The 27,637-nt window shown below is 41.0% G+C and overlaps 1 long non-coding RNA gene across 4 annotated transcripts in view; it reads left to right on the top strand.

The window, feature by feature from the left end:
* Positions 1-27,425, top strand: part of LOC117980680 (uncharacterized) — a 32,591-nt gene extending 5,166 nt beyond the window's left edge. Inside the window, exons 2-4 of one of the 4 annotated variants that reach the window (XR_008625758.2) lie at positions 5,357-5,589; positions 7,154-7,314; positions 26,313-27,425. This is a non-coding gene — a long non-coding RNA (uncharacterized LOC117980680). Of the gene's footprint in view, positions 1-5,356; positions 5,590-7,153; positions 7,315-10,968; positions 11,366-26,312 lie in introns of those variants that run through there. The other 3 variants (XR_008625759.2, XR_004672141.3, XR_008625757.2) reach the window with 3 other exon arrangements.
* Positions 27,426-27,637: the final 212 nt, after the last annotated feature.

Genomic DNA, 27,637 nt, shown 5'->3' with positions numbered 1-27,637 from the left:
CTTCTCACATATCCACCAGGCAGTGCCCAGTGGGAACTCTGTATGGGGGCTCCAACCCCACATTTCCCTTTCACACTGCCCTAGCAAAGGTTCTACATAAGGGCCCTGCCCCTGCAGCACACCTCTGCCTGGACTTTCAGGCATTTCCATACATCCTCTAAAATCTAGGCTGAGGTCCCCAAACCTCAATTCTTGTTTTCTGCACACTGCAGTACCAACACCATGTGGAAGCTCCCAAGGCTTGGGGCTTGTACCCTCTGAAGTAACAGCCTCTTACCTTGGCCCCTTTTAGCCATGGGCTGGAACGGCTGGGACATGGAGCACCAAGTCCAGAGGTTGCACACAGCAGAGGGGCCCTGGACCTGGACCAGGACTAGGAAATTATTTTTCCCTCCTAAGCCTCCTGGCCTGTGATGGGAGGGGCTGCCGTGAAGTTCTATGACATGCCCTGGAGACACTTCCACCCCCCCACCTTGTCTGGGTCATTAGCATTTGGCTTCTCGTTACTTATGCAAATTTCTGCAGCCAGCTTGAATTTCTCCCCAGAAAATGGGTTTTTCTTTTCTACTGCATTGTCGGGCTGCAAACGTTTCAAACTTTCAGGCTCAGCTTCCTCTTGAACACTTTGCCACTTAGAAATTTCTTCTGCCAGATACCCTAAATCGTGTTTCCCAAGTTCATAGTTCCACAGATCTCTAGGGCAGGGGCAAAATGCCACATGTCCAGCTCCCAACAAACGCCTCATCTCCATCTGAGACCACCTCAGCCTGGACTTTATTATCCATGTCACTGTCAGCATTTGGGTCAAAGCCATTCAACAAGCCTGTAGGAAGTTCCAAATTTTCCCACATCTTCCTGTCCTCTTCTGAGCCCTCCAAACTGTTCCATCCTCTGTCTGTTACCCAGTTCCAAAATCGGTTTCACATTTTCGGGTATCTTTACAGCAGCACCCCACTCTCAGTGCCAATTTACTGTCTTAGTCTGTTCTCACACTGCTAATAAAGACATGCCTGAGACTGGGTAGTTTATAAAGGAAATAAATTTAATTGACTCAGGCCCCAAGGTCTCTTTAGTCAACAGGTAATAAATTCTGCCAGCACTGTATCCTTTCCTTCTAGGAAGCAGGTTCCCTCTGGCCCAGGGTATATCTAGAAATGTCATCTGGGAGCTAGGGCCTGGAATGGAGCCTCACGAGTCTGCCTAATGCTCTATTCTACTGTGGCTAAGCTGGTGTCCAAGTTGCAAGACAAAGTACCCTTTGTTCTTCCCTCTCCTCTCCTGAAACAACAAAACAATTCCTTTGTTAGGTACATAACATACATAATAAGGATTTTTCTATCTTCTTGAAGAATTGACCTTATCATTATACAGTGCTTCTCTTTATTACTGACAAGTTTCCTTGCTCAGAAGTCTCCTCTGTCTGAAATTAATATAGCTACTCTTGCTTTCTTTTGGTTAGTGTTAGCCTGGTATATCTTTATCCATCTTTTTACTTTTAATTTATGTATATTTACATTTAAAGTGGGGGTCTTATGGAAAGCATATCATTGGATCTTGTTTTTAGATTCACTTTGACAATCTCTGTTTTTTTTTTTTAGCTGACCCAAATGAGGAACAAATTATCTGATTTTTAATTAGTGTATTTAGACCATTAATGTTTAAAGTGATTATTGATATAGCTGAATTAATAGTTACTGTATTTGTTACTTTTTTCTATTTGCTGTACTTGTTTTTTGTTTCTATTTGTGTCTTCCACTATTTTTCTGTCTCTTATGGTTTAAATTGAGCCTTTTATATGATTCCATATACTCTCTTAGCATACCAGTCATACCTCTTTTTTTTTTTTTTTTTTACTGTTTTTAGTGGTTGCCCTAGAGTTTGCAATATATATTTATAAATAATCCAAGTCCACTTTCAAATAACACTATACTTCTTCATGGGTAGTACAAGTACCTTATAATAACAAAATAATCCTAATTCCTTCTTCCTATTTCCTTTTATAATTTCTATCATTCATTTCACTTATACATATGCATACATATATAATATCTATGTATACATAATCAAATATATATGTTCACATAATTGAACACATTGTTGAAGTTACCATTCTGAACACACTGTTATCTGTTAGATCAGTTAAGAATTAGAAAAATAAATTCATTTATTTTACCTTCACTTATTTATTCTTTATTGCTCTTTGTTTCTTTATTTAGATCTGAGCTTCTAACCTATCTCATTTGCCTTCTCTCTGAAGAACTTCTTTTTAACATTTCTTATATAGCAAATCTGCGGGCAACAAACACCCTCAATTTTTGTCTGAGAAAGTTTTCTTTTTCCTTCACTTTTGAAGTATAATTTTGCAGGCTACAGAGTTCTAGATTGGTGGGGCTTTTTTCTTTCAACACTAATATATTTCACTTTACTCTTTTCTTGTTTGCATAGTTTCTGAGAAGCTGGATGTAATTCTTATATTTGCTCCTTCATAGGTGTTTTTTCTCTCTGACTTCTTTCAAGACTTTTTCCTTATCTTTGACTTTTTGAAGTTTGAATATGATATGCCTAGGTGTAGTTTTGGGGGCATTTATCCTGCTTGGTATTCTTTGAGCTTCCTGACCCTGAAGTTTGGTATCTGATGTTACTTTGGGGGAAATTCTCAGTTGTTACTGCTTCAAATGTTTTTTTTTCTTTTTCTCTTTCTTCTTTTTCTGGAATCTCCACTTAACATATTTACACAATTTTTAGTTGTCCCAACAGTTCTTAGATATCCTGTTTATTTTTCTCCTTAATCTTTTCTGTCTTTGCTTTTCTGTTTTGGAATTTCTAGTGGTATACCCTCAAGCTCAGAGATATTTTTCCTCAACTGTGTGCAGTCTACTAATGAGCCCATCAAAGGTATTCTTCATTTCTGTTACAGTAATTTTGATCTCTAACATTTCTTTTTGACTCTTTCTTAGAATTTCCATTTCTGCTTACATTGCCTATCTACTTTTGCATGCTGTCTACTTTATCCATTAGAGGATATTATCCATTAATATCCTTAGGATATTAATCACAGTTGTTTTAAATTCCTGGTCTGATAATTTCAGCATCTGTGCTATATCTCGGTCTGATTCTGATTCATGCTCTTTTTCAAACTGTATTTTTTGCATGCTAGCATGCCTTGCAATTTTTTGTTGATAGCCAGACATCATGTGCTGGGTAAAAGGAACTGCTGTATATCTACTATTGGTAATGTGGTTGTAAGGTACCTGTTTTTGTAAAGTTTTATTGGAACACAGCCACATCCATTCATTTATGAATACAGCAGTTTATGGCAGAGTTGAATAGTAACAATAGAGAACTCAAGGCCTACGAAGTCTAAAATATATATATATTGGGTTGTACCCATAAAAAGTTTGCCAACACCTGATTTAGATTATAAAGTCTCTTCAGTAAAAGGAACTTTATTCTTATTAGCTTTAGAGGCTAAAAAGTATTATATACATCTAATATCCCTAGAACTCCCAGATAATAAGAAACTATTAATATGTGTTAGTTTTTTAGGGGGTTAAATCCCTTTTTGACAAAAACTACTAGGTCACAGGCATTTTTATTTAACAATCCAAAATCCTTAGGTAAATCACACTGGCTTGATAGTTTGGGTTTTTAAAAAAATTTCTAAGTTCATTGCCTGGATTTATCTTCACATAAAGAAACTAGTCAGTATAAACTTCCTGAATTTTTGCACTGAGTTACTGATCAGATACATTTACTCCCATATAATGTTTTAAATTAGGAAAAATATAAAATTATAAACTCAACAGTTTAGAACTATATAAATTCTGAGAAACTTTTTATATCAACATTAATTATGATCTGTAATGTATCATCTTAAATAGAATTTCCAAAATCTTTAATTAACTTTAAGACCTGGAATAATATGAAATCAGGTTAGTTAATTGACTAATTGATATAAGTTGCATCAATAACTTCTAAGTGACATAGAATACTGAAACATTGGTCACATATATACATATATTCTTATATATACACATTGATACATATGTGTATGTATATACATTTAGTGTATATATATATATATATATATATATTACACCAACCTAGAACTCTGTACCCTGCAAAATTATACTTCAAAAGCAAAGGAAAAATAAAACTTTCTCAGACAGACAAAAATTGAGGGTGTTTGTTTCTAGTAGGTTTGCCTTACAAAGAATGTTAAAAGAAGTTATTCAGAGAGAAGGCAAATAAGATAGGTTAGAAACTCAGATCTAAATAAACACACATAAATACACACTAAATGTATATACACACACAAATATATTTTACTGTATGTATCTATGTATTTATAGTATATGCTCTATATATAAAAGATTGACTAATTTGATTATCTGAAGGATTAAGGGAGGAGACCACCCCTCATATTGTCTTATGCCCAATTTTTGCCTCCAAAGAAAGAAGAAGTAAAAACTAAAAGGCAGAAATGAAATCCATAGGCAGACAGCCCGGCGCTGCGCCCTGGGCCTGGTAGTTAAAGATCGACCCCTGACCTAACTGGTTATGTTATCTATAGATTTCAGACATTGTATGGAAAAGCATTGTGAAAATCCCTGTCCTATTCTGTTCCGATCTGATTACTGGTGCATGCAGCCCCCAGTCACATACCCGCTGCTTGCTCAATCAATCACAACCCTCTCACATGGACCCCCTTAGAGTTGTGAGCCCTTATAAGGGACAGGAATTGCTCACTCAGGGAGCTCGGCTGTTGAGACAGGAGTCTTGCCAATGCTACCAGCTGAATAAACCCCCTTTTCTTTAACTCGGTGTCTGAAGAGTTTTGTCTGTGGCTCATCCTGCTACAGGATAACTTTTTTTTTTCTCTTTGAGATGGAGTTTCACTCTTGTCGCCCAGGCTGGAGTGCAGTGGCGCAATCTCAGCTCACTGCAACCTCCACCACCCAGATTCAAGCGATTCTCCTGCCTCAGCCTCCCAAGTAGCTGGGATTACAGGCACCCGCTGTCAGGCCTCTGAGCCCAAGCTAAGCCATCATATCCCCAGTGACCTGCATGTATACATCCAGATGGCCTGAAGCAACTGAAGATCCACAGAAGTGAAAATAGCTTAACTGATGACATTCCACCATTGTGATTTGTTTCTGTCTCACCCTAACTGATCAATGTTCTTTATAATCTCCCCCACCCTTAAGAAGTTTCTTTGTAATTCTCCCCACCCTTGAGAAGGTACTTTGTGAGATCCACCCCTGCCCCCAAAACATTGCTCTTAACTCCACCACCTATCCCAAAACCTATAAGAACCAATGATAATCCCAGCACCCTTTGCTGACTCCTTTTTCAGACTCAGCCCACCAGCACCCAGTTGAAATAAACAGCCATGTTGCTCACAGAAAGCCTGTTTGGTGATCTCTTCACACGGACACATGAAACATTTGGTGCCGAAGACCCGGGTCAGTGGGACTCCTTTTGGAGACCAGTCCCCTGTCCTCACCCTCACTCCGTGAAGAGATCCACCTACGACCTCAGGTCCTCAGACCAACCAGCCCAAGGAACATCTCACCGATTTTAAATCGGGTAAGTGGCCTCTTTTTACTCTCTTCTCCAACCTCTCTCACTATCCCTCAACCTCTTTCTCCTTTCAATCTTGGTGCTACCCTTCAATCTCTCCCTTCTCTTAATTTCAATTCCTTTCATTTTCTGGTAGAAACAAAGGAGACACATTTTATCCGTGGACCCAAAACTCTGGTGCCGGTCACGGACTCGGGAATGCAGCCTTCCCTTGGTGTTTAATCATTGCGGGATGCCTCTCTGATTATTCACTCATGTTCCATTGGTGTCTGATCTCTGCGGGGATGCCTACCTTGATCATTCACCCACGTTCCCTTGGTGACAAGTCAATTGCAGGGACACCTGCTTTGGCTGCTCACCCACGTTGCAGCCCAGGGCTGCTCCCCACCCCCCTTCTCCATGTCTCTACCCTTCTCTTTAAACTTGCCTCCTTCACTATGGGCAACCTTCCACCCTCCATTCCTCCTTCTTCTCCCTTAGTCTGCGTTCTCAAGAACTTAAACCCTCTTCAACTCTCACCTGACCTAAAATCTAAGTGTCTTATTTTCTTCTGCAATACTGCTTGACCCCAATACAAACTTGACAATAGTTCCAAGTGGCCAGAGAATGACACTTTGGATTTGTCTATCCTGCAAGATCTAGATAATTTTTGTTGAAAAATGGGCAAATGGTCGGAAGTGCCTGACATCCAGGCATTATTTTACACATTGGTCCCTCCCTAGTCTCTGCTCCCAGTGAGACTCGTCCCAAATCTTTCTTCTTTCTCTCCTGTCTGTTCCTTCAGTCTCCACTCCAAGCTCTGAGTCCTTTGAATCCTTCTTTTCTACGGACTCATCTGACCTCTCCCCTTCTCCCCAGGCTGCTCCTCACCAGGCCGAGCCAGGTCCCAATTCTTCCTCAGCCTCTGCTCCCTGCCCCTATAATCCTTTTATCACCTCCCCTCCTCACACCTGGTCCGGCTTACAGTTTCGTTCCACAACTAGCCCTCCCCCACCTGCCCAGCAATTTCCTCTTAAAAAGGTGGCTGGAGCTAAAGGCATAGTCTAGGTTAATGCTCCTTTTTCTTTATCCAACCTCTCCCAAATCAGTTAGCATTTAGGCTGTTTTTCATCAAATATAAAAACCCAGCCCAGTTTATGGCCCATTTGGCAGCAACCCTGAGACATTTTACAGCCCTAGACCCTGAAAGGTCAGAAGGCTGTCTTAGTCTCAATATGCATTTTATTACCCAATCTGCTCCCAACATTAGAAAAAGCTCCAAAAATTAGATTCTGGCCCTCAAACCCCACAACAGGACTTAATTAACCTCGCCTTCAAGGTGTACAGTAACAGAGTAGAGGCAGCAAAGTAGCAATGTATTTGTGAGTTACAATTCCTTGCCTCCACTATGAGGCAAGCCCCAGCCACATCTCCAGCACACAAGAACTCCAAACACCTGAACCGCAGCTGCCAGGGGTTCCTCCAGAACTTCCTCCCCCAGGATCTTGCTTCAAGTGCCGGAAATCTGGCCACTGGGCCATGGAATGCCCACAGCCTGGGATTCCTCCTAAGCCATGTCCCATCTGTGCAGGACCCCACTGGAAATTGGACTGTCCAACTGGCCCAAGGCTCTGATGGACTCCTTCCCAGATCTTCTCAGCTTAGCAGCTGAAGACTGACACTGCCTGATCACCTCGGAAGCCCCTTGGACCATCACGGACGCCGAGCTTCGGGTAACTCTTACAGTGGAGGGTAAGTCCATCCCCTTCTTAATCAATATGGAGGCCACTCACTCCACATTACCTTATTTTCAAGAGCCTGTTTCCCTTGCCTCCATAACTGTTGTGAGTATTGACGGCCAGGCTTCTAAACCTCTTAAAACTCCCCAACTCTGGTGCCAACTTGGACAATATTCTTTTATATACTCCTTTCTAGTTATCCCCATCTGCCCAACTCCCTTATTAGGTTGAGACATTTTAACTAAATTATCTGCTCCTCTGACTATTCCTGGGCTACAGCCATACCTCATTGCCACCTTTTCCCCCATTTCAAAGCCTCCTTCACATCCTCTCCTTGTATCTCCCCACCTTAATCCACAAGTATAGGACACCTCTACTCCCTCGTTGGTGACCGATCATGCACCCCTTACCATCTCATTAAAACCCAATCACCCTTACCCCACTCAACGCCAATATCCCATCCCACAGCACGCTTTAAAAGGATTAAAGCCTGTTATCACTTGCCTGTTATAGCATGGGCTTCTAAAACCTATAAATTCTCATTACAATTCCCCCATTTTACCTGTCCAAAAACCAGACAAGTCTTACAGGTTAGTTCAGGATCTGCGCCTTATCAACCAAATTGTTTTGCATATCCACCTTGTAGTGCCCAACCCTTACACTCTTTTGTCCTCAATACCTTCTTCCACAACTCACTCTTCCATTCTTGATCTTAAAGAGGCTTTTTTCACTATTCCCCTGCACCTCTCATCCCAGCCTCTCTTTGCTTTTACCTGGACTGACCCTGACACCCATCAGTCCCAGCAGCTTACCTGGGCTGTGCTGCCGCAAGGCTTCGGGGACAGCCCTCATTACTTCATCCAAACTCTTTCCCATGATTTACTTTCTTTCCACCTCTCTGCTTCTCACCTTATTCAATGTATTTGATGACCTTCTACTTTGTAGCCCCTCCTTTGAATCTTCTCAACAAGACACCCTCCTGCTCCTTCAACATTTATTCTCCAAAGGATATCCAGTATCCCCCTCCAAAGCTCAAATTTCTTCTCCATCTGTTACCTACCTTGGCATAATTCTTCATAAAAACACACGGGCTCTCCCTGCAGATCATGTCCGACTGATCTCTCAAACCCCAACACCTTCTACAAAACCACAACTCCTTTCCTTCCTAGGCATGATTGGATACTTTCGCCTTTGGATACCTGGTTTTGCCATCCTAACAAAACGATTATATAAACTCACAAAAGGAAACCTAGCTGACCCCATAGATCCTAAATCCTTTCCCCACTCCTCTTTCCATTCCTTGAAGACAACTTTAGAGACTGCCCCCACACTAGCTCTCCCTGACTCATCCCAACCCTTTTCATTACACACAGCCGAAGTGCAGGGCTGTGCAGTCGGAATTCTTACACAAGGACCGGGACCACGCCCTGTAGCCTTTTTGTCCAAACAACTTGACCTTATTGTTTTAGGCTGGCTATCATGTCTCTGTGCAGCAGCTGCCGCTGCCCTAATACTTTTAGAGGCCCTCAAAATCACAAACTATGCTCAACTCACTGTCTACAGCTCTCGTAACTTCCAAAATCTATTTTCTTCCTCACACCTGATGCATATATTTTCTGTTCCCCAGCTCCTTCAGCTGTATTCACTCTTTGCTGAGTCTCCCACAGTTACCATTGTTCCTGGCCCGGACTTCAATCCGGCCTCCCACATTATTCCTGATACCACACCTGACCCCCATGACTGTATCTCTCTGATACACTTGGCATTGACTCCGTTTCCCCATATTTCCTTCTTTTCTGTTCCTCACCCTGATCACACTTGGTATATTGATGGCAGTTCCACCAGGCCTAATCGCCACTAACCAGCAAAGGCAGGCTATGCTATAGTATCTTCCACATCTATCATTGAGGCTACTGCTCTGCCCACCTCCACTACCTCTCAGCAAGCCGAACTCATTGCCTTAACTCTTGCAAAGGGACTACACGTCAGTATTTATACTGACCCCATATCCTGCACCACCATGCTGTTATATGGGCTGAAAGAGGTTTCCTTACTACGCAAGGGTCTTCCATCATTAATGCCTCTTTAATAAAAGCTCTTCTCAAGCCTGCTTTACTTCCAAAAGAAGCTGGAGTCATATACTGCAAGGGCCACCAAAAGGCATCAGAACCCATCACTCAGGGCAATGCTTATGCTGATAAGGTAGCTAATGAAGCAGCTAGAATTCCAACTTCTGTCCCTCATGGCCAGTTTTTCTCCTTCTCATCGGTCACTCCCACCTACTCCCCTGCTGAAACTTCCACCTATCAATCTCTTCCCACACAAGGCAAATGGTTCTTAACCAAGGGAAATATCTCCTTCCAACCTCACAGATCATTCTATTCTGTCATCATTTCATAACCTCTTCCATGTAGGTTACAAGCTGCTAGCCTGTCTCTTAGAACCTCTCATTTCCTTTCCATCCTGGAAATCTATCCTCAAAGAAATCACCTCTCAGTGTTCCATCTGCTATTCTACTACCCCTCAGGGATTGTTCAGGCCCCCTCCCTTCCCTACACGTCAAGCTCGGGTCAAGCTCGGGGATTTGCCCCTGCCCAGCACTGGCAAATTGACTTTACTCACATGCCCCGAGTCAGAAAACTAAAATAACTCTTGGTCTGGGTAGACACTTTCACTGGATGGGAAGAGGCCTTTCCCACAGGGTCTGAGAAGGCCACTGCAGTCATTTCTTCCCTTCTGTCAGATATAATTCCTCAGTTTGGCCTTCCCACCTCTATACAGTCTAATAACAGACCAGCCTTTATTAGTCAAATCACCCAAGCAGTTTCTCAGGCTCTTGGTATTTAGTGGCGCCTGGTTTTACCTCAACTGCCACCCTTAAGTCTCTCTTTATGTGGATAGAAGATCTTCAGTGGCAAGGTACCCTCCAGTACTTGCACCCTGATGAAGTCCTGTTCTTTACTTTTATATTTACTCTTATTCTCATTCCCGTTCTTATGCCATCCTCTACCTCTCCCCAGCTATCTCCACCACACTATCAATCTCACTCTCTCCTAGCCATTTCTAATCCTTCTTTAACAAACAGTTGCTGGCTTTGCATTTCTCATTCCTCCAAAATCACCAAGGCCCTGACTTACTCACTGCTTAAAAAAAGGGGGGGGGGACTCTCTATATTTTTAAATGAAGAGTGTTGGTTTTACATAAATCAATCTGGCCTGGTATATGACAACATTAAAAAACTCAAGGATAGAGCCCAAAAACTTGCCAACCAAGCAAGTAATTACGCTAACCCCCCTTGGACGCCCTTGGACTCTCTAATTAGATGTCCTGAGTCCCCCCAATTCTTAGTCCTTTAATACTTGTTTTTCTCCTTCTCTTATTCCGACCTTGTGTCTTTCATTTAGTTTCTCAATTCATACAAAACCGCATCCAGGCCATCACCAATAATTCTATACCACAAATGCTCCTAACAGCCCCACAATGTCACCCCTTACCCCAAAATCCTTCTTCAGTTAACTCTCTTCGACTGTAGGTTCCCACGCCACCCCAATCCCGCTCGAAGCAACCCAGAGAAACATCGCCCATTATCTCTCCATACCACCCCCAAAAATTTTCACCACCCCAACACTTTACCACTATTTTGTTTTATTTTTCTTATTAATATAAGAAGACAAGAATGTCAGGCCTCTGAGCCCAAGCTAAGCCATCATATCCCCAGTGACCTGCGCGTATACATCCAGATGGCCTGAAGCAACTGAAGATCCACAGAAGTGAAAATAGCCTTAACTGATGACATTCCACCATTGTGATTTGTTTCTGCCCCACCCTAACTGATCAATGTTCTTTATAATCTCTCCGACCCTTAAGAAGTTTCTTTGTAATTCTCCCCACCCTTGAGAATGTACTTTGTGAGATCCACCCCCTGCCCCCAAAACATTGCTCTTAACTCCACTGCCTATCCCAAAACCTATAAGAACCAATGATAATCCCACCACCCTTTGGTGACTCCTTTTTCGGACTCAGCCCGCCTGCACTCAGGTGAAATAAACAGCCATGTTGCTCACAGAAAGCCTGTTTGATGATCTCTTCACACGGACATGTGAGACACTCGCTACCACACCCGACTAATTTTTTGTATTTTTAGTAGAGAGGGGGTTTCACAATGTTGGGCAGGCTGGTCTTGAACTCCTGACCTCAGGTGATCCGCACGCTTTGGCCTCCCAAAGTGCTGGGATTACAGGTGTGAGCCACCTCGCCCAGCCAGGATAACTTTTTCTGTAAGATGAAAGACATCATAATGCAAGCCATTTTGGAAAATATTTTGGGATAAAATGCTAGTAATATATCTGACAAAATAAAGATAATATCCCTACCATAAAAATAAACCTTACAAATTGATTTTTAGAAAAGATGAAAAGCTCGATTGCTTAATGGGCAAAGTATATGAATAGGTAATTAACAGAAGAGGAGATGCAAAGGCTAACAAATATATAAAAACCTTTTTATCTTACTAGTTGTCAGGAAAGTAAAAAATGAATTAATGAGATACCATTATTTTCACCCATCGGATTGGCAAAAAGTAAAGACTGCGCATAGATGCTGATGACTGCCCATAAAAAGGGACCCACAACACTGCTGTTAAGAGTTTGAGTGTGAGTCAATACAACATTTGGAGGAAGTAATCTTTGTAAAATTATCGGTTGGGATTAATTACAATTGAAAATAGGCTGAGCACGGTGGCTCACACCTGTAATCCCAGCACTTTGTGAGACTGAGGTGGGAGGATCTCTTAAGGCCAAAAGTTCAGGACCAGCCTAGGCAACCTAGCAAGCTCCTATTTCTACAAAAAAATAAAAATAAAAATAAATTGGCTGGGTAAGGTGCTGAGAGTTTGTAATCACAGCTACTTGGGAGACTGAATCAGGAGAATAGTTTAAACCCAGTGTCTCACACGTCCATGTGAAGAGACCACCAAACAGGCTTTGTGTGAGCAACAAGGCTATTTATTTCACCTGGGTTCAGGTGGGCTGAGTCCAAAAAGAGAGTCAGCAAAGGGTGGTGGGATTATCATTAGTTCTTACAGGTTTTGGGATAGGCAGTGGAGTTAGGAGCAATGTTTTGCAGGCAGGGGGTGGATCTCGCAAAGTACATTCTCAAGGGTTGGGAGAATTACAAAGAACCTTCTTTTTTTTTTTTTTTTTTTTTTTTGAGATGGAGTCTCGCTCTGTCGCCCAGGCTGGAGTGCAGTGGCACGATCTTGGCTCACTGCAAGCTCCGCCTCCCAGGTTCATGCCATTCTCCTGCCTCAGCCTCCCGAGTAGCTGGGACTACAGGCGCCCGCCACCACGCCTGGCTAATTTTTCGCATTTTTAGTAGAGATGGGGTTTCACCGTGTTAGCCAGGATGGTCCTGATCTCCTGACCTCATGATCTGCCTGCCTCGGCCTCCCAAAGTGCTGGGATTACAGGCGTGAGCCACCATGCCCAGCCACAGAGAACCTTCTTAAGGGTGGGGGAGATTACAAAGTACATTGATCAGTTAGGGTGGGGCAGAAACAAATAGCAATGGTGGAATGTCATCAGTTAAGGCTATTTTCACTTCTTTTGTGGATCTTCACTTGCTTCAGGCCATCTAGATGTATACGTGCAGGTCACAGGGGATATGATGGCTTAGCTTGGGCTCAGAGGCCTGACACCCAGGAGTTCAAGGCTGCAGTGAGCCAAGATCATGCCACTGCACTCTAGCCTGGGTGACAGAGCAAGATCCTGTCTCTTAAAAATGAACGAACAAACAAAAAAAATAAAACAAAAAACACATAACCAACACAGGGATCCCAGTTTGGAATTTCATTACACTTCCAGGTGAATCATGAGCTACTTTTCATACAATACACAGAAATTTATTGCCTATTCAGACAATTTTCAGTGACATTGGGAATTGAGGGGAAAAAAAAGTGGTTGATAAATTCTAAGTAAGAAATTAGGACTATAGGCCTGAATAACAGTGATTTAATCCAGGGTGAGGGAGGTTGTGGCAGTTGTGGGGTTGTGTGGTGTGGAAGAGAACAGATTGAGCAAAAGGACTATATACTAAGTGTTTTTCTAATATGGAGATTGATTGGGTTAAGAACACTCCCACTCTGAAGGCAATTGTCAGTGACTGTTTTGAATGTTGAAAATAGGTATTAAATAAAATCCTTTATATTGGATTCTTAAAAACCGTGTTTTGTGGAAACCCATAGAGAATATTAAAACAATATCTTGCTTTAGAAAAAGCTGGGGAAATCCATTACACCACCTCTGTCCTGTCAAAAACAGATACCACCTAGAATGAAGGCAATCCTAGGGCTGAGACTATGCTAGTAAGACCATTGAATCAAACCATTAAGATAATCCATTTTTATTAACTGGAATGACACCAGTTCCACAAGGTTTATTCTCACAAACATGGGCACTTTTACCATTCCCTGGGGCTTCAGACTGATATGCCAGCAAGAATCCAATTTAATTCCCCATCAATTATGGTATGTGATGCAAAAACATTGAGTTTCTGGGTGACTTGTAAAGACGGCAGTTATTTCATTTGTGTGCATATTTGGCTAAGCAAATTTAGCTAAGAGCAAAATATCAAATTAACTAAATGATGGGTGACATAACTGAGCCATGATGCATGACGAAGAGAGCTTTAGAAAATTATTTTTCTGTAATCCCAGCACTTTGGGAGGTGGAGGCAGGCAAATCACTAGGTCAAGAGTTTGAGACCAGCCTGGCCAATGTGGTGAAACCCCATCTCTACTAAAAATACAAAAAATTAGCTGGGCATGGTGGTGAGCACCTGTAATACTAGCTAACTGGGAGGCTGAGTCTAGAGAATCACTTGAACCCAGGAGGTGGAGATTGCAGTGAGACGAGATCGCACCACTGCACTCCAGCTTGGGCAACAGTGCAAGACTCCGTCTCAAAAAAAAATTGTTATTATTCAGTTTCTTAGTGTTGGTGAAACTCATATAACCTACAGATAAAAATCATGAAAGAGCTAAATGCCATCAGACCCTTCTAACCTCCTTTCCCCTACATTAATGGCTATTTTATAATAAGACCAGACTCTTCAGCTGTAGCCTCAACACCAGAGCATTATTTGCTGAGGGGAGATAGGAAACACCTATAGAGAAAAAACAATTCCTTGTAAGGAAGGAGAGTTTTCTGACCATCAGCCTTGAAGTTAACTTACCCTTCTACAGCTAAGACATCCATGAACATCCTCTCTCTGAAGTAAGGGAGGAGACTCACAGGTGTAACCAAGCAGATTTGGAGAAGACTTTTGAGCCCCTTTGCAAAGGCATTAGCAGAAAGCCCATATCAGAGGTAGATAAGTCTACAGCATTTCCTGCTATCGTATATGCTGCATAGCAGAAAATTTTAACGTGTCCAAAGAAACCCTTTAAACTTGATATTTTGAGCAATTCTGAGTAGATACTAAGAATGCTGTTTAGTGAAAATATCAGCTCTGATCAAAGCAGTAATTTCCAGTGAGACTGTGTGTATGCCAGAAAAAAGCACTAGCTCCTTTTCATTTCTTTCAGCTCTTGCTTCTTAGGTTCCAAACTGGGATGACATTGTCACCCACTAACCCAAGGCTGAATGGGAGATTAATCCATCTAAGAACAAGCAAGCCCTTACAGGGGCCAACTTAAAGGCTCTAACCAGAATTTGTATTACCAAGGGAGCAGCCCATAGGAGGTATATGACCAGGCAATGGCTCAGTTCTGACTCTTGGCAGGGCTAAGCAACCGTAATTTGCAATGTTTGGGGTCCACGGAGAAAAGACAAGGGCCTTCAGCATAGACACATGCTGTCCACTGCATAACCCTGGGGGGTACCACTTACATGTGACCATATGATTGGCATCTGGGATATTGAGCAATGTCTCCATTGGGAGAGAGGAGCAGATTTGCAAATTATGGGGAGCAGATAGAAAAAATGTCCTTTTTAATATGTTTTATTCAAGAAAATTAACTCTAGGAGATATTACTATAATCCTTAATTTACAGATGAAGAAACAAACACTGAAAGGTATCAAGAAAAACTAGTCTTTGGAAGTTTATCTTCCCTTTACCTATCTACCCCCAAGTAGTCCCTTTTCTCAATGCCCAAAATGACTCTCCCTTCTCCAACTCAAGTGACACTCAACCTACACCTACCATCCAGGGCCTTGGTACAACATCTCATATTCTGTATTTCATTCTTCCTTCTAAATGTCACCAGCCCTGCATCCCAATCCTGGTCTCCAGCTGCTTTCCAAGATTGATAGGTAATTATCTAATTAGAAAAAAATATTCTACGTAAGTATAAGTGGGTGATAATTAGGCTTTAAAAAATTTGCTTATCCTTTTCTACTTTATCCTTCTCCCCATCTTTTGTTCTCTTTTCTAGTGAAGTAATTAATCAACTCAATGAAGAACAGATGAATGGATGGATGGATAGATAGATATAGATAAATTCTATTATTAAGTAAATTGGGTCCCTCCAAAATCCATATGTTGAAGCCCTAACCCCCAATGTGAATGTACGTGGAGATGGGGCCTTTAGGAGGGTAAATAAAGCTAAATAATGTTATAAGGGTGAGGCCCTAATCTGGGTGTCCTTATAAGAAGAAGAAGAGAAACCAAAATGCACTGCATGCTCTCTCTTTTTCCCTGCATGCACAGATAAGAGACTGGGAGGAGAGGCCTCACCAGAAACCAACCCTGACAGCACCTTAATCTTGGAATTCCAACCTCCAGAACTGTGACAAAATTAATTTGTTGTTTAAGCACCCAGTCTATGGCATTTAGTTATGGCCACCAGAACAGATGACTGCAGATACTTTATTGGACATATGACTATTCTAGATACTGTTTGTGAGTAGAATGTACTGAGTGAATCTTATATTGCTGCAAATGCTGTAGTCAAAAGAGTGCTGGATGGAAGTAAGAAAACTCAGGTACAATCGAGTTCTAGCTCTGCCTCTTCCTGTAGGTGTGAATATGACAGTTACTTCACCCCTATGAGCCTGAGCTCCTTTATCTGTAAAAGGCTAGATTCCTTCTCAAGGCCCTCACAGCTCGGGAATTCTAATGATAAATATCCAGGCAATGTCAGTGGGTATAAATTATTACTCATCATGCATTATTAGTCTTCCTTAGAAAGAACTGTAGGTCTAGCACATAAGAGTTGAAGTCCCACACAATAATAAGAAAAATCATGTAAGAGTTCCCTTATTTCTATACTTCTGTGCTTTATATACTTGGGATACATATCAGTGTGCCAAGGAGAAAGAAAAACCCCAATACAAATAGGGCTTTTCTGCAAGAGGGTCAATTTTTTTTGTTTGTTTTTTGTTTTGTTTTGTTTTTTGAGACAGAGTCTCGCTCTATTGCCCAGGCTGGAGTGCAGTGGGGCGATTTTGGCTCACTGCAAGCTCCGCCTCCTGGGTTCACACCATTCTCCTGCCTCAGCCTCCTAAGTAGCTAGGACTACAGGTGCCCGCCACCACACCCAGCTAATTTTTTGTATTTTTAGTAGAGACGGGGTTTCACTGTGGTCTCGATCTCCTGACCTCGTGATTCGCCCGCCTCGGCCTCCCAAAGTGCTGGGATTACAGGCATGAGCCACCGCGCCCCACCAAGAGGGTCAATTTTATAAAGATTTTGAGAGAGGAAAACATAAAGTAAGTACTGCAAAATGTGAATAAAATGGTAAGTTAAAACGACATTCTGAAAAAAGGTTTGGCTTCTGGTGGACATCTTTGCTCATCCATTCATTCTCTATTATTTACTTTCTCACTGGGGATATTTTAACAGAAAAATGTAAAGTACTGCAACAGATAAATCTTATAGGACCTAATTTGGATAGAGTTTCAGATTTATTTGCAAATAGACTGTATTCACAAGTGGATTCACAGAACAAAATTATTCTTTGGCCATTCCCAAACAGGCAACTCTCAAAAGCATACATTTAATCAAAAGAAAGGCAGGATGGGGATTGTGGTCACCTCAGTGAGAACTGCATAGAACTCGGAGCACAACTCTTCAGGAAGGCCATTGTAGGGGTATCTGTAGGATTGAAGGTGCCTGTTTGCATTTCCCTTTCTGGTTTCATTTTGGTCTGGGTAAGACTGTCAAACAAGACCTACTGTTCCTTAGCCTGGCAAATGTGTGACTCAAACTAAGCCCATTTATCTTCCCCTCTGAGGATATGAATGTTGAGAGGAGGGAGCTAACAATGAAAATAGTCGGAGGCGCTGCATTCTGCCAAGAGGAGAGCCCTGAAGAAACTGAGGGTCTCTTCCATGATGTATTTCTGCCTGGGGCCCTGGAGCAGCTTTGATCCCTGTCCTTTCAAGATCCTCATCTTTTCCTTTGATTCTGTGAGCTATCCCAAGTCCTTTCAATAACTTCTTTCATGCTTAAGTCAGTTAGTCTGTTTTTATTGCTTGCAACCAAAAGCCTGTAGTGTATGCCAATAGCACCAGCATCACATACAAAAATTATTTTTCATATTTGATAAAATCAGCTACTCTATTTCCAGGAAGTTATCCATATGATGATTCTATTTAGCATTATGATTTGCCAAGTGTGATGGTTAATATTAAACATCAACTTGATTGGATTGAGGGATGCAAAGTATTGTTCCTGGGTGTGTCTGTGAGGGTGTTGCCAAAGGAAATTAACATTTGAGTCAGTGGACTGGGAGAGGCAGACCTAACTTCAATCTGGGTGGGCACCATCTAGTCAGCTGCCAGCACAGCTAGAATAAAGCAGGCAGAGGAAAGTGGAAAGCAAAGACTTGCTGAGTCTTCCAGCCTTCATCTTTCTCCTGTGCTGGACGCTTCCTGCCCTTGAACGTCAGAACTCCAGGCTCTTCAGCTTTTGGACTCTTGGACTTACACTAGTGGTTTGCCAGGGGCTCTCAGGATTTTGGCCATAGACTGAAGGCTGCACTGTCGGCTTCCCTACTTTTGAGGTTTTGGGGCTCAGACTGGCTTCCTTGCTCATCAGCTTGCAGACAGCCTATCATGGGACTTTACCTTGTGATCCTGTGAGTCAATAATCCTTAATAAACTCCTCTTTATATATACATATACCCTATTAGTCCTGTCCCTTTAGAGAACCCTCACTAATACACCTAGATTTCACTATCAAGCACAAATTACTTTTTTTCTCTTTTTTTCATAATTTATTTTGATCTATTTATTTTGTATTATACTTTAAGTTCTGGGATACATGTGCAGAACGTGCAGGTTACATAGGTATACATGTGCCATGGTGATTTACTGCACCCATCAACCCATCACCTACATCAGATATTTCTCCTAATACTATCCCTTCCCTTGCCCTCCACCCACCGACAGGCCCCAGTGTGTAATGTCCCCCTCCCTGTATCCATGTGTTCTCATTGTTCAGTTCCCACTTATGAGTGAGAACATGTGGTGTTTGGTTTTCTGTTCCTGTGTTAGTTTGCTGAAAATGATGGTTTCCAGCTTTATCCATGTCCCTGTGAAGGACATGAACTCATCCTTTTTTACGGCTGCATAGTATCCCATGGTGTACATGTGCCACATTTTCTTTATCTAGTCTATCATTGATGGGCATTTGGGTTGGTTCCAAGTCTCCGATATTGTGAATAGTGCTGAAATAAATATTTGTGTGCATGTGTCTTTATAGTAGAATGATTTATAATCCTTTGGGTATATGCCCAGTAATGGGATTGCTAGGTCAAATGGTATTTCTGATTCTAGATCCTTCAGGAATTGCCACACTGTCTTCCACAAAGGTTGAATTAATTTACACTCACAGCAACAGTGTAAAAGTGTTCCTATTTCCCCACATCCTCTCCAGCATTTGTTGTTTCCTTTTTAATGATCACCATTCTAACTGGCATGAGATAGTACCTCATGGCGGTTTTGATGTGCATTTCTCTAATGATCAGTGATGATGAGCTTTTTTTTCATATGATTATTGGCCGCATAAATGTCTTCTTTTGAGAAGTGTCTGTTCATATCCTTTGCCCACTTTTTGACAGGACTGTTTCCTTTTTTCTGATAAATTTGTTTAAGTTCTTTGTAGATTCTGGATATTAGCCCTTTGTGAAATGGATAAGATTGCAAAAATGTTCTCCCATTCTGTAGATTGCCTGTTCTCTGATGAATTTTATTTTGCTGGGCAGAAGTTCGTTAGTTTAATTATACCCTATTTGTCAATTTTGGCTTTTGTTGCCATTGCTTTTGATGTTTCAGACATGAAGTCTTTGCCTATACCTGTGTTCTGAAGGGTTGTGCCTAGATTTTCTTCTAAGGTTTTTATGGTTTTAAGTCTTAAGTTTAAGTCTTTAATCCATCTTCAGTTAATTTTTGTATAAGTTGTAAGGAAGGGGTCCAGTTTCAGTTTTCTGTATATGGCTGGCCAATTTTCCCAACACCATTTATTGAATAGGGAATTCTTTCCCCATTGCTTGTTTTTGTCAGGTTTGTCAAAGATCAGATGGTTGTAGATGTGTGGTGGTATTTCTGAGGCCTCTGTTCTCTTCCATTATTCTGTATAACTGTTTTGAGTACCAGTACCATGCTGTTTTTGTTACTGGAACCTTGTATAGTTTGAAGTCAGGTAGCATGCTGCCTCCAGCTTTGTTCTTTTTACTTAGGATTGTCTTGGCTATACGGGCTCTCTTTTCGTTCCATATGAAATTTAAAGTAGTTTTTTCTAATTCTGTGAAGAAAGTGAATGGTAGCCTGATGGGGATAGCATTGAATCTGTAAATTACTTTGGGCAGTATGGCCATTTTCATGATATTGATTCTTCCTATCCATGAGCATGGAATGTTTTTCCATTTGTTTGTGTCCTCTCATTTCCTTGAGCAGTGGTTTGTGGTCCTCCTTGAAGAGGTCCATCACATCCCTTGTAAGATGTATTCCTAGGTATTTTATTCTCTTTGTAGCAATTGTGAATGGGAGTTCGCTCATGATTTGGTTCTCTGTTTGTCTATTATTAGTGTGTAGGGATGCTTGTGATTTTTGCACATTGATTTTATATCCTCAGACTTTGCTGAAGTTTTTTTTATCAGTTTAAGCAGATTTTGGACTGAGATGATGGGGTTTTCTAAATACACAATGATGTCATCTGCAAACAGAGACAATTTGACTTCCTGTCTTCCTATTTGAATACCCTTCATTTCTTTCTCTTGCCTGATTGTGCTGGCCAGAACTTCCAATACTATGTTGAATAGGAGTGGTGAGAAAGGACATCCTTGTCTTGTGCAGGTTTTCAAAGGGAATGCTTCCAATTTTTGTCCATTCAGTATGATATTCACTGTGGTTTGTCATAAATAGCTCTTATTATTTTGAGATACATTCCATCAATACCTACTTTATTGAGAGTTTTTAGCATGAAGGGGTGTTGAATTTTATCAAAGACCTTTTCTGCATCTATTGAGATAAACGTGGTTTTTGTCATTGGTTCTGTTTTTGTGATGGATTACATTTATTGATTTGCATATGTTGAACCAGTCTTGCGTCCCAGGGATGAAGCTGACTTGATTGTGGTGGATAAGCTTTTTGATGTGCTGCTGCATTCGGTTTGCCAGTATTTTATTGAGAATTTTTGCATCGATGTTCATCAGGGATATTGGCTGAAATTTTCTTTTGTTGTGTTTCTGCCAGGTTATGGTATCAGGATGATGCTGGCCTCATAAAATGAGTTAGGTTGGAGTCCCGCTTTTTCTGTTGTTTGGAATAGTTTCAGAAGGAATGGTGTCAGCTCCTCTTTGTATCTCTGGTAAAATTTGTCTGTAAATCTGTCTGTTCCTGGGCTTTTTTGGTTGGTAAGCTATTAACTACTGCCTCAATTTCCAAACTTGTTATTGATCTATTCAAGGATTTGACTTCTTCCAGTTTAGACTTGGGAGGGTGTATGTGTCCAGAAATGTATCAATTTCTTCTAGATTTTCTAGAGTATTTGTGTAGAGGTGTTTATAGTATTTTCTGATGGTAGTTTGTATTTCTTTGGGATCAGTGGTGATATCCCCTTTATGATTTTTTATTGTATCTATTTGATTCTTCTCTCTTTTCTTCTTTATTAGTCTGGCTAGCGGTCTAGTTTGTTAATCTTTTCAAAAAACCAGCCCCTGGATTCATTGATTTTTTGAAGAGTTTTTTGTGTCTCTGTCTCCTTCAGTTCTGCTCTGATCTTAGTTATGTCTTCTCTTCTGCTAGCTTTTGATTTTGTTTGCTCTTGTTTCTGTAGTTCTTTTCATTGTAGGGTGTCAATTTTAGATCTTTCCTGCTTTCTCCTGTGGGCATTAGTGCTATAAATTTTCCTTTAAACACTTCTTTATCTGTGTCCCAGAGATTCTGGTACATTGTGTCTTTGTTCTGATTGGTTTCAAAGAACTTATTTATTTCTGCCTTAATTTCATTATTTACCAGTAGTCATTCAGGAGCAGGTTTTTCAGTTTCCATGTAGTTCTGCAGTTTTGAGTGAGTTTCTTACTCCTGAGTTCTAATTTGATTGCACTGTAGTCTGAGGGACTGTTTGTTATGATTTTTGTTCATTTGTATTTGCTAAGGAATGTTTTACTTCCAATTATGTGGTCAATTTTAGAATAAGTGCAATGTGGTGCTGAGGAGAATGTATATTTTCGCATTGATTTGGGGTGGAGAGTTCAGCAGATGTCTATTAGGTCCACTTGGTCCAGAGCTGAGTTCAAGTCCTGAATAGCCTTGTTAATTTTCTGTGTTGTTGAGCTATCTAATATTCACAGTGGTGTGTTAAAGTCTCCCACTATTATTGTGTAGGAGTCTAAGTCTCTTTGTAGGTCTCTAAGAACTTGCTTTATGAATCTGGATGCTCCTGTATTGGGTGCATTGATCCATTTACCATTATGTAATGCCCTTGTCTTTTTTGATCTTTGTTGGTTAAAAGTCTCTTTTCTCAGAGACTGGCATTGCAACCTCTGCTTTTTGTTGTTGTTGTTTCCATTTTCTTGGTGAATATTCCTCCATCCCTTTATTTTGAGCCTATGTGTGTCTTTGCATGTGAGATGGGTCTCCGGAATACAGCACACTGATAGGTCTTGACTCTTTATCCAGTTTGCCAGTCTGTGCCTTTTAATTGGGGCATTTAGCCCATCTCCATTTGAGGATAATATTATTATGTGTGAATTTGATCGTGACGTTATGAGGTTAGCTGGTTATTTTCCCCATTTTTGATCCAGTTTCTTCATAGTGTTGATGGTCTTTACAATTTGGTATGTTTTTGCAGTGGCTGGTACTGGTTGTTCCTTTCAATATTTAGTGCTTCCTTCAGGAGCTCTTGTAAGGCAGGCCTAGTGGTGACAAAATCCCTCAGGATTTGCTTGTCTGTAAAGGATTTTATTTCTCCTTCACTTATGAAGCTTAGTTTGGCTGGATATGAAATTCTGGGTTGAAAATTCTTTTCTTTAACGATGTTGAATATTGGTCTTCACCCTTTTCTGACTTGTAGGGTTTCTGCAGAGAGATCCACTCTTAGTCTGATGGGCTTCCCTTTGTAGGTAACCCTATTTTTATCTCTGGCTGCCCTTAACATTTTTTCCTTCATTTCAACCTTGGTGAATCTGATGATTCTGTGTCTTGGGGTTGCTCTTCTCAAGGAGTATCTTAGTGGTGTTCTTTATGTTTCCTGAATTTGAATGTTGACCTGTCTTGCTAGGTTTGGGTAGTTCTCCTAGATAATATCCTGAAGTGTGTTTTCCAACTTGGTTCCATTCTCCCCATCACTTTCATGTATATCAATCAATTGTAGGTTTGGTCTTTTCACATAGTCCCATATTTCTTGAAGATTTTGTTCATTCCTTTTCATTCTTTTTTCTCTAATGTTCTTCATGCTTCATTTCATTAAGTTGATCTTCAATCTCTGATATTCTTTCTTCCACTTGATCGATTCAGCTATTGATACTGTGTATGCTTCATGAAGTTCTAGTGCTGTGTTTTTCAGCTCCATCAGGTCATTTATGTTCTTCTCTAAGCTGGTTATTCTAATTAGCAATTCCTCTAACCTTTTTTCAAGGTTCTTAGCTTCCTTGCATTCGGTTAGAACATGCTCCTTTAGCTTGGAGGAGTTTGTTATTACCCACCTTCTGAGGCTTACTTCTGTCAATCCATCAAACTCATTCTCCATCCAGTTTTGTTTCCTTGTTGGCAAGGAGTTGGGATCCTTTGGAGGAGAAGAGGCATTCTGGTTTTTGGAATTTTCAGGCTTTTTGCACTGGTTTTTCCTCATCTTCATGGATTTATCTACCTTTGTTCTTTGATGTTGTTGACATTCGGATAGGGTTTTTGTGTACCTCCTTTTTGTTGATGTTGATGCTATTCCTTTTTGTTTGTTAGTTTTCCTTCTAACGGTCAGGCTCCTCTGCTGCAGGTCTGCTGGAGTTTGCTGAAGGTCCACTCCAGACGCTGTTTGCCTGGGTGTCACCAGCAGAGACTGCAGAACAGCAAAGATTGCTGGCTGTTCCTTCCTCTGGTAGCTTCATCCCAGAGGGGCACCCGCCAGATGCCAGCCAGAGCTCTTCCTGCTGGGAGGTGTCTCCCAGTCAGGAGGCACGGGGTCAGGGACCCACTTGGGGAGGCAGTCTGTCCCTTAGCAGAACTTGAGCACTGTGCTGGGAGATCTGCTGCTCTCTTCAGAGATGGCAGGCAGGAACGTTTTAGTCTGCGGAAGCTGCACCCATAGCTGCCTCTTCCCCCACATGCTCTGTCCCAGGGAGATGTGAGTTTTATCTATAAGTCCCTGACTGGGGCTGCTGCCTTTCTTTCAGAGATCCCCTACCCAGAGAGGAGGAATCTAGAGAGGCAATCTGGCTACAGCAACTTTGCCACTTTGAATTTCCCCAGCAGCTTTGTTTACACCATGAGGTGAAAACCACCTTCTCAAGCCTCAGTAATGGGGGACGCCCCTCCCCCCACCAAGGTCCAGTGTCCCAGGTCGACTTCAGACTGCTGTGCTGGCAAGCGATAATTTCAAGCCAGTGAATCTTAGCTTGCTGGGTTTTGTAGGGGTGGGATCAGCTGAGCTAGGCCACTTGGCTCCCTGGCTTCAGCCCCCTTTCCAGGGAAGCAAATGGTTCTGTCTCACTGGAGTTCCAGGAGCCACTGGTGTATGAAAAAAAAAAAGAAAGAAACTCCTGCAGCTAGCTCAGTGTCTGTCCAAACAGCTGCCCAGTTTTGTGCTTGAACCCCAGGGCCCTGGTGGTGTAGGGATTCCTAAGGGAATCTCCCGGTCTGCAGATTGCAAAGACTGTGGGAAGAGCATAATATCTGGGCCAGAATGCACTGTCTTTCATGGCACAGTCCCTCATGGCTTCCCTTGGCTTGGGGAGGGATTTCCCTAACCCTTTGTACTTCCTTGGTGAGGTGACGCCCCACCCTCCTTTGGCTTGTCCTCTGTGGGCTACATCCAGTGTCTAACCAGTCCCAATGAGATAAGACAGGTACCTCAGTTGGAAATGCAGAAATCACCCACCTTCTATATTGATCTCTCTGGGAGCTGCAGACTGGAGCTCTTCCTATTCGGCCATCTTGCTAGCCACACAAATTACTTTTAAAATGGAAGGAATCTTACATCTTCTTACCATTGTTCTTTTCTGTTTTCTTCCCCCATCTCATCTTAACCCTCATTCTTAAGACATTCTTCAAACAAAAATGAGAACCACTACAAAAGACAGTCTTGCATATCTAAGTGTATCACATTTCTACTTAAGTGATTGAACATTAAGAAACACTTTCTAAACTGTGAGCAAAGTTCATACTTAATCTGTTTCATAGTTATAATCATCCATCATCCATGTTGATTCTGATGCTGGAGGGGTCTTCAGGTTTTGATTTCTTTTTGGTCTCTTTGCTTTTCTCGGTCAGATGAAAGTGATGCTCACATTGCCTCATGATCTTCTTGGAAGACATCCAGCTCTCCCCATGCTGTTCAGTTGGTGCTGCACATTGTCCTCCCCTTACATCTGTGCCCTTGGCCATCAGGACTTCTCTCACTTTTAAGAGACTGCAGGTGCAATTCCAGGGATTTCCATCCAGGTACAGGTGCCTGAGGTGAGGCAGACCCTCTAAGGCTTTTAGGTCTAAGGCAGAGATCTTATTGTTCCTCAGGTTTAGAACATGAAGCTGCTTGAGGTCCTTGAGCTCCCGTTCAGCAATATTCTGGATGACATTGCCTTTTAGGTCCAGCCTAGTTAAGGTCCCTGGGAGCCTGCAAAGCATGGAAACAGGATGTGAGAGGAGGCCATGCCCATTATTCCACAACTGTCAGGGCAACAGTAACTGAGCAGCATTGCCTTTTCATACAGCTCTGTCTCTCAAGCTAGGAAACAAGATTTATTTGAGAAAATTAATTATAAGCACAAATCTCAGTGTTAGTCTATGGATCTTTAACTTTTTCTCATAGATCTTATATTCTAACCCTCTGATTTTTCTGGCTCCTATTCATAAAATATTTAGTTTTTTTTCTTGTGAAATGAGATCACTCAAACAAATTGATAAGAAAAACACTAAGTTCCCCATTTCTAAGGTGGCAAAGGCCATTAATCAATAATTTACAGAAGAAGCAGTAAAAATGTCAAATAAAAGTATGAAAAAGTGTTGCTCTTCATGAATATAAAAGGCAAATGAAAAAATGCAATGTTTTAATATAGCAAATTAAAACATGGCTTTAATTTTAAAACACTGCTGCTGTAGGTATAGTAAATACTGTTGGTAGAAGTGTGAATTGGTACCGTTTAGGAAACAATTTAGTAATATGTATCAAATTTAATTAATATCATGCCTTTTGACCTAGGAAATAATAGAAAAATATTGACAAAGATGTTTGTCACATATTTGATATTTATAACAGCAAAAAAAAGACTAATGCTCAATGATTTTAAATTCTGAGATGATGGACTATTATGTGGTTACAAAAATCATGGGTTTTGATTTTTTTTTTTAATACAGGGTCTGTCTCTGTGGCCCAGGCTGGAGTGCAGTGGTGAGATCTCGGCTGACTGCAACCTCTGGCTCACCAGCTCAAGTGATCCTCCCACCTCAGCCTCCTGAGTAGCTGGGACCACAGGCACACACCACCACACCCGGCTAATTTTTTCTATTTTTGGTAGAGACAGGGTTTCATCATGTAGCCCAGGCTAGTCTGGAACTCCTGGACTCAAACAATCCACCAACCTCGGCCTCCCAAAGTGCTGGGATTACAGGTGTGAGTCACCACACCTGGCCTGATGTTTTAAAATAATTTTTAAAATAACAGTTATATGAAAAAGCTTTTGTAACTATGACTAAAAAAATCTAGAAGCTATAAAAAATTGTTAAAGCATCAACATTAAAAAGAATTTTAAAAGAAATTGTGTATAGCAAAAGACAGGCAAAGTCAAAAGACAAATGATAAACGGGATAAGCATGATGTCTGCACTTTATATCAAACAAAGAATTAATCTCCTTAATATACAAAGAGCACTTAAAATTGAGAAGAAAAGATTATAAAATAAAACAAAAAAATGGGCAAAAAAACAAATGGAAGTTCACATATAAAGCAAAGCAAAGGGCCCCCAAGTCTTCAACTTTATGCAGAACAGAGAAATTAAAGCTACACAGAGATGCCACTTAACACTTAACAGATTGGTAAAAATTCTAAGCCTTAGCAATCTGGTCTGCGAACAAAGCTGTGAAGAAACAGATATTCTTATATATTGCTCATGGCAGTCTAAAATGGCACAGCCTGTATGGAGAAAAATTTAGCAAAACCTAACAAAAAAAATACATATTTATCCTTTAGACCAGCAATCTCACTTCTAGGAATACACCCTGAAGATATGACTTTACAAATATAAACAGTATGTGTGGCATTTATTATGATATTATTTATAACAGCAAAAGATTGGAAGCAACCCAGTACATATGCAGCCTTAAAAAAAATAAAATAATAAAAAAAAGAGGCTGGTCTCTATGAATTACCATGAAGTGATTTCCAGAAAGTATTGTTAAAGAGAAAAAAACCAAGAAACAGAGCAGTATATATAGTACACTAGTTTTTGTGTAAGAAAAGGGGAAATAAGAATTACATATACACGTTTACTTATTTGGGGCAACTGAAGGAGAATGATAAACCAGAAATCAATAAAAATGGTTACATATAGGGAGTGGTTGGTTCCATGTGATTTTAACTTTTCAACCATGTTAATGTTTTACATGTTCACAAAAACAAAATCAAGTCCTAAAACTGAAAACAAACAGGAACAAGCATATCTAATTAATTAATCCAATGTTTA

The sequence above is a fragment of the Pan paniscus genome, chromosome 5 (genome assembly GCF_029289425.2).
Source record: "Pan paniscus chromosome 5, NHGRI_mPanPan1-v2.0_pri, whole genome shotgun sequence".
Classification (NCBI taxonomy): domain Eukaryota; kingdom Metazoa; phylum Chordata; class Mammalia; order Primates; family Hominidae; genus Pan; species Pan paniscus.
Note: the sequence above shows the minus strand (reverse complement) of the source record. Positions and strands in the feature narration are given on the sequence as shown.